The 6,431-nt window shown below is 39.4% G+C and overlaps 1 non-coding gene across 1 annotated transcript; it reads right to left on the minus strand.

The window, feature by feature from the left end:
• Positions 1-5,394: 5,394 nt before the first annotated feature.
• Positions 5,395-5,466, minus strand: TRNAC-GCA. Its single transcript has one exon. It is a non-coding gene; the product is annotated as a tRNA-Cys (tRNA).
• Between the last annotated feature and the right edge of the window lie 965 nt (positions 5,467-6,431).

Here is a 6,431-nt window from a genome sequence, read left to right on the forward strand (position 1 = left end):
GTAGGTCACTCTAGTTAAAGTAATAAAACTTTTTTTTTGAAGCTTTGGATGGAATAAGAGAGACAGAAAAGTATTGTGCTGAACCCAGACTATTCTGGTCTTTTTGATGCTCACATGGGGTCTTGAGAATGAATAACCAAGATATTACAAAATATTCTGATGTTGAATTATTGTTTGATTTTCTTTTGAGGGACAAAGGAACAGAGCATAGCTCTGTAGGTGATGGCAGAGTTTTCCTTGAAGAAAATCAAATTTCCCCTGTCAGTCATTCTGGGAGGCCAAGGGGAGGGGGGCCCTTGACTTCAGGGAGGGAAACCCTTTTATCTCTAAGGGTTTGGGGTAATTGGCCCAGAAACTCTAATATGGAATCACCCATAGTTCTTTTTAAACAGCTTTATTGAGCTATAATTGACATTAAACTAATTGCACATATTTAAAGTGTACAGTCTAATGAGTTTTGACATATGTATACACCCATGAAAATATCACCACAATTAAGATAAAAGATCCATCATCTTCACAAATTTCCTTATGGTATTTGTCAAGTATCCTTACTGCCCCAGTCTCTTGATTCTGACCCCAGACAAGCTCTAATGAACTTTCAGTCCAGTTCCATCACATGCATTGGTTTTATAAGAATGGAATCATACCAGATTATTCTGTTTTGCTTGGCAAATTTCAGCTTCAATTTTAAGATTCATTCATCTCCTTGTGTATCAATAAAATATCTTATATTCCTTTACATTGCTGGAGAGTATTCCATCTTATGGATATACCATCATCTGCATATCCATTTATCTTTTTGTGGGTGGATATTTTGGTTTCCATTTTCCAAGTAGTGCTGTGAGGAACAACTGTGTGCATAATTTTGTGTGGGCATATGCTTTTACCCAGGAATAGTGTACTTGTGTTATCTTTAAGTTCATCTTTTTTTTTTTAGGAAGCAAGTTATTTTCCAAAATGATTGTGCTATGTTGTATTCCTACCAACAGCATATGAAAGTTCTGTATTCTCTCTAATACTTGGCATTGCCTGCCCACAATCATACCCAGGAAACCAGTATTAGCAATTGGTAGAAGTAGAAAGCCAAGTTTTGCATTGAACCTCCAATGATACCCAGAGTGGGGGCTTCTCATTCGTACTGGATGGAAGTGGGATTTCTGTGCATATTATCTTCATTGACCCCATAGACGTCAACTCTTGTTGACAATAATTAAAGTCTTACAGGACTATGTCCTATGGCTTCCCTGGTGGCTAAGATGATAAAGAATCTGCCTGCAATGCAGGAGACCTGGGTTTGATCCCTGAGTTGGGAGGATCCCCTGGAGAAGGGAATGCATGTCCACTCCAGTATTCTTACCTAGAGAATCCCATGGACAGAGGAGTATGGTAGGCTACAGTTCATGGGGTTGCAAAGAGCCGGACACAACTAAAGCAACTTAGCATGCATGTGAGCGCAGGATGTACTATATGGGAATGAGCATCCATTTCCTGTAATTAAACAGTTGTAAGGAAACACAGGAGGCAGTTTGGTATGAGACGTCATGAAAACTTAGGCTGTTTTTAGTCACTAAGTCATGCCCTACTCTTTGCAGCCCCATGGACTGCAGCACATCAGGCTGTCCTTCACCATATACCAGAGTTTAGGACTTGGGACTGGGCTCTAAATGAGTCTGTATAGATTTATCTCCATTATACTTGGACCTTTATGAAGAACTTTATAAATTAAAACCAAGGGTCTACTACTCTGTTCAAAGGAGAGGGAACTTTCCACTCTTGTATACACTAACAAGAAGAAAACAGTGTTCACTAATATTGGAGCATAAGCCCTGCAGTGGTGATCATTGAGAAAAATGGCTTAGCCCAGGGGAGGAAATGGACGCAAAGTTTTTTTGTTTGTTTGATTTTTGTTTTTGCAATAGCATGAGTAGAGGATCATGTTAATATAGTTTTCACATTTTGTAGTCTATTAAATTAAACCAGTTACTCAGTTATGAGAAATTGTAGTGAACATTGCATAGAGAAAAAGATTGTCACATTGTTACATGAAGAGATACATTCATCCTGTCCCATTCCAGTCTTCTTAAAGAACTCTGTTAAGGTACACCAATTGGATTGCAAGGGCAATATTAATAAGAAGGAAAAGGAAGTATAAATAAACTAATGATCCTTGTTTCACCAGGGGTATTACCTTATCAAGTTAAATAGGTATTGATAAATAAGCTTGAAAAATACATGTTTAACTAGAAAGATAACCAATAGGAGATAGAAAGACATTAAAGGAATATGAAATATGGGGAAAAAAAGAAACAGGGCTTACTATAAATGAATTAATTCTTTTGTTTGTTTGTTAATTTTTTAACATAAAGATATTCAAAGTTTTTTTTTTTTAAATCAGGAGCAAGTCACAAATGTCACTATCACCGCTTTTTCTCCAAATGTACTGGCATTCTAGAGGATGTAACAGCAAGAAAATAAATTCAAGGAATAAGGATTAGAAAGGAAGAATCAAGACAGTTATTATTTGAAGATTGTATGATTTTCTATCAATATATATAAAACCCCAAAGATAAACAAATAGATATTTTAAAATAGTAAAACAGTTTAGCACGATGGCTGCCTGTAAGAGCTATGTTAAAAAAAATCAGTTGCATGTCATAACATAGATGAACCCTGGAGACAAACGCTTAATGGTAAAAGGAAACTCCCAGAACACTTATTGTATCATGATGTCATTTCTAGTGAGCTTAAAACTCAGCAAAACTAAATAATAAACAAGCATACGTACATTGGAGACAAATGTCTATATATTTTAAAAAACAACGAGGTCCACAAAAAAGAATATCCACTGTAGTAGTATTTGTAACAGCCTCAAACTGGAAGCAACCTGAATATTTATCAACAAACAATGAGTGTCCAAACTTTAATTCCTTATATTTTCTTTACAGTATCAGTAGATACTATCTAAAATACATAATGAAATAATGATTAAAGTGTGTCATTAGGGATATGAATGTAACTAGAAAAAGACATAAAAGCAGAAGCCAGTAGAGCCTTCATGTGGGGTTTATGAGTGAGATAGAGGTCTTAGAAGACTGTACAAAAATATTTTATTATAAACTTACTGCATAATTTTCTTGCCTGAAAAAAACTGATGCATAAGAAACTCAGTCTCAATTATTTGTAATGCTTTTATGTAGAATATCTTGTTCTCTAATATTTGAATTCAACATCCTAGTGCATGTAGAGACAACTTTTGGGAATTCACCCAAAGTGGTCATTGTATCCATAACATTTCTTTGCTGAATTTAAAACAATTATAACCCAAAATTGATGCTTTTGAACTATGGTGTTGGAGAAGACTCTTGAGAGTCCCTTGCACTGCGAGGATATCAAACTAGTCAAGGAAATCAGTACTGAATATTCATTGGAAGGATTGAAACTGAAGCTGAAACTCCAATACTTTGGCCACCTGATGTGAAGAACTGACTCATTGGAAAAGACCCCCATGCTGGGAAAGATTGAAGGCAGGAGAAGGGGATGACAGAGGATGAGATGGTTGGATGGCATCACCAACTCAATGGACATGAGTTTGAACAAGCTCCGGGAGTTGATGATGGACAGGGAAGCCTGGTGTGGTGCAGCTCATGGGGCTGCAGAGTCAGACACGAGCAACTGAACTGAACTGATAACCTAAAAATATGTAATGAGAGACTGAGAACACTAATTCCAGTGTCAAGAGACACTGATAGAGCAGAGAGGGATTTATCATCTCTTCTATACATATTCTATTTCTTGGTGACCTTGTGCTATGCCGTGCTGTTCGCTGTGCTCAGTCGCTTCAGTCGTGTCTGACTCTGCGACCTGTGGACCATAGCCTGCCAGGCTCCTCTGTCCTTGGGATTCTCCAGGCAAGAATACTTGAGTGGGTTGCCATGCCCTCCTTCAGGGTATCTTCCCAAGCCAGGAACTGAACCCATATCTCCTGTGCTTGGTGACCTTAAAAGCAGGCAAATTCTGAGTCACTGTGGCACCTTGTACATATTTTCAATTCAAACCACCTGTTCAGAAGAACCAAACAATTCTATGGACAGTGAAACAATGATAGAATGCTTAAAGAAAACTGAAGAAAAGCAAGGTTATGAAGAACAGTGTTACCAAAAGAAAAAGTCATGGAGTTTAGTTTAAATACAGAAGCCAAATGAAAGTGAGAGAGAGTGAGAGTGAAAGTCACTCAGTCGTGCCTGACTCTTTGCCACTCCATGGACTCTAGACTGCCAGGCTCCTCTCTCCATGAGATTTCTTAGGTAAGAACACTGGAGTGGGTTGTCATGCCCTCCTCCAGGGGATCTTCCTGATCCAGGGATCAAACCCATGTCTCCTTGCATTCACAGGTGGATTCTTTATTACTCAGCCACCTGGGAAGCCCCAAAGACTGCCTGGAAAATATAACAAAAGTGTGAGGGGAAGCACACTGATTGAAACCTCCCACCCTGGCCAGGCACCATAGTAACCATTTGCACAAGTTGTTTATGACAGGAGATCCTGGTAAGGAATATGGAACTGATAAGCCACCACCAACCGGAAGAGTTCGGGAAAGGTCTAAAGGAGACACCACGTGTCCGTCCACTTCCCCAAATCCCTCTCGCTAGCATCCATCTTGGCTGAGCGATGGGTGTGCCACCAGGAAAGACTCTGAATTAGAATGATTGGCCAAAGACCACCCGGAAACTAATCCCATCACCATAAAACCCACGCGGCAGAGCAGTTCTCCTGGGTTCCCTTACCCTACTGCTCTCCACTGGGTACCCTTTCCCAATAAAGTCTCTTGCTTTGTCAGCGTGTCTCCTCAGACAATTCATTTCCGAGTGTTAGACAAGAGCCCAGTTTCGGGACCTGGAAGGGGTCCACCTTCCTTCCTTTAAAGGAACAAGAGAAACCCCAAGTGAGGGACCAGGATCTCAGGTGTGATGCCTGGGTGAGATGCTCAGCGGCTTGCCCAGCTGTCAGTTAAGGCAGACTTGAGGGAAGTCTTCGTGGAGTCTGATCTTCACGGGGATCAGATCCATCTTGAGGCCATTGGACAAGACACATGTTCTTTTTTCCCATCACGATGCTGTAAAATGATGCTGGTTCTATTTGCTTCCAAAATCACCAAGTTAAGGGATTTTGTGGCCCCAAAGTATGCAATTTATGGGAATGATAGAACTGAAGCAATCTTAATGTGCTTGTGTGTATGTTTCATTCTTTTTTTTTTTTCCTCCTGAAATGAAAGTGAAAGTCGTGTCTCACTCTTTGCGACCCCATGGACTGTAGCCTATCAGGCTCCTCCGTCCATGGGATTTTCCAGGCAAGAGTGCTGGAGTGGATTGCCATTTCCTTCTCCAGGGGATCTTCCCGACCCAGGAATCGAACCTGGGTCTCCCGCATTGCAGGCAGACGCTTTACCATCTGAGCCACCAGGGAAGCATGAGAAGAGGGTAATTATACAAGGCTCAGTCCTAAGAATATTTAAATAGTTCAAAAGTTATGCAGAATGGAAAGTTATTAAAAAAAAAAAACACAAAAACCTCTTATGAAGTAGTTGTGTGCCTGATGTAGTCTCAGTAGCTTTCTCCCCTCCAGTCAAAATTATATAAAAGAGAGCTATTGAACATGTGCTGTAACAATTTTTGCAATTTTTTGCCCTAGCTAAACTTTTTTCCAAAAACCTTGTACTGTTGTTTCATGTTGATGCAGCACTAGATCGAAGTGTTTCTTTTTTTCCTACTATCAATTTAAAAGTCTACTTTTTAACTGAGACTTAGTTGTTGTATAATTGCAAAGGTTCCTTATGAGGTGAAGGTCTGAACTTGACTTTCAACTCATTGACGTTAAAACCCTGAGATGTCTTTCATTTACATAGCTATCTTCCTAAGTGAGGAACCCTACAGATAACATTCACAAACTGTCAGTTCCTTTTATCTTTGTTCTGGGGTAGAATAGCTGTTCTAAGGAAAGAGTAGGAACAAATGGACTGCTGAAGGGTTTATCAATCGAGGCTCATTGTGTACAGATGGTTAAATTGTATGAGTGTTCTGTACCATTGTGCAACTACTTCTGAAAATCTGCAAAATAATAGAGGTTTCCGGTGGTGATGGAGGGAAAGGGCTACATTTGCAAGTTCATCCCCATAAATTCTTTGGGATGCATTTTGAGAAATCTAATGATTTTTGACTATCACTATTATACCTTTCTGCTGATTTTTTTTTACATTTTGTCTTTTTCTTGATTTCTTTTCTTTGTTCTTTCTTTCCTCCTACTTCGCCAGTGAAAATATGGATGTAATTCCTAGAGCATCATCTTGGACTGTGATAACATACTTTTAAGAATTATGGCACAGAGACTTCCCTGGCGGTCCAGTGTTGAGACTTCACCTTCCAGGGGATGTA

This window comes from Bison bison, unplaced genomic scaffold (assembly GCF_000754665.1).
Source record: "Bison bison bison isolate TAMUID 2011002044 unplaced genomic scaffold, Bison_UMD1.0 scf7180017864508, whole genome shotgun sequence".
In the NCBI taxonomy this organism is placed as follows: Eukaryota; Metazoa; Chordata; class Mammalia; order Artiodactyla; family Bovidae; genus Bison; species Bison bison.